The sequence below is a fragment of the Amblyomma maculatum genome, chromosome 9 (assembly GCF_055883805.1).
Source record: "Amblyomma maculatum isolate TAMU_Amacu chromosome 9, ASM5588380v1, whole genome shotgun sequence".
In the NCBI taxonomy this organism is placed as follows: Eukaryota; Metazoa; Arthropoda; class Arachnida; order Ixodida; family Ixodidae; genus Amblyomma; species Amblyomma maculatum.
The window spans coordinates 88,913,189-88,914,639 of NC_139352.1; positions in this window are offsets into that span (position 1 = coordinate 88,913,189).

Below are 1,451 nucleotides of genomic sequence, written 5' to 3' on the forward strand. Positions count from 1 at the left end.
CACGTATGACTTGCTGCCAAGAGAGTACAAGAGATTCACATGAGATATCATGAACTGCACAAAGGACAGTTTCGGTTCAATTTGGACCACACAGAGAGCTTTAATGGGCAGTAATAGTTTTTACAAGATGTCTCCTTTAGTGGCTTTCTTGTGATTACCTTGTTACTGTCCATGTCACGTATTTTTACACCATTTGACTTTTCTCAAATTACCCAGGGGCCCTGGGTAAGAGGTGGGCATTTGACCTCAAAAACCTCGACCTCACCTCAAACTCAAAAAATATTTGGCGACCTCACTCAACCTCAACCTCATCAACTGAGGTTGAGGTCCCCCAGGCGACCTCACCTCACTTTTTAGGTGACCATTGGCGACCTCACTCAACCTCACCTCAAACTCAAAATGTGAGGTTGAGGTCGGGCGCTCGACCTCAAAAAAAAAAGAATCATTAAATCAAACCGTAACTTAAAGCAAATATACATTTCTCGGTAATACTGGGGTATATATAGGCTAGCCAGAAATTTGTCGTATGAAGGCTGTATTTTACTCCTAATTTTATACTACAATTAATATCCTGGATAAAAGCAGAGAGACTCTGGACACTACATGTCCAACTCTGCACTAAAGTGGCAATCCTCTCCCCCTCCTCGCCTACCCTTTTGTGGTCGGTTTCAATCTAAGGCCTACATGGGTACCACGTTACTACGCATAGGCCCATAATGCAATACAAAGAGTTTATCCCATCTGACCCACGTGAATAATATTCGTATTAGAAATAAAACAAGCCAGTTCTTACTATAAACTGAAAAGACAAATGCTGTTGACCTTAGTGACGACGACAACAATGACGATATGCTCTTTTTCTTTTCTTGCCACATAGCGCTAAACAGACAAGGACACAGCGAGACACACGGGACGGGCACTTTTTTTATCACCCATCCCGTATGTCTTGCTGTGCCCCTGTCTGTTTAGCGCTATGAGGCAAGAAAACCGACACCAACGCGCCCAAACTTTCATCTTTGCTCTTTTTCTTAATTGGAAAAAAAATTGATGATTGCCGAGCTTTTTTTTAATACACTGCACATTTTTTTGCGACAGAATACATTAAATTAAGAAAAAATAGGAATACAGTCGTGCATCGTTAGTATGAACGCTTTGGTTTCCGACCAAAACTGTCCATAAAGTGAGTCATCCATAATAACGAGTCATGAATAAAAACGAAAAGTATATAATTGAGAAAAAATATATAATTAATGGCTGCTGTTTTAATTAATTTGGGTATATAAACACCGCCGAGATGTCGATGCTACCCTCTTCTCCAAAAATCCGTCGAGGCGAAACGTCATGTCTGTTCTTAAACCTTGTCAGCCATCCTCTTGAGTAGCTGAAGTCAGTAACGCTTAGACAGAGCGTAGAATAATATTTCTCAGTAAACATCTCCTTGTTTTACTGAA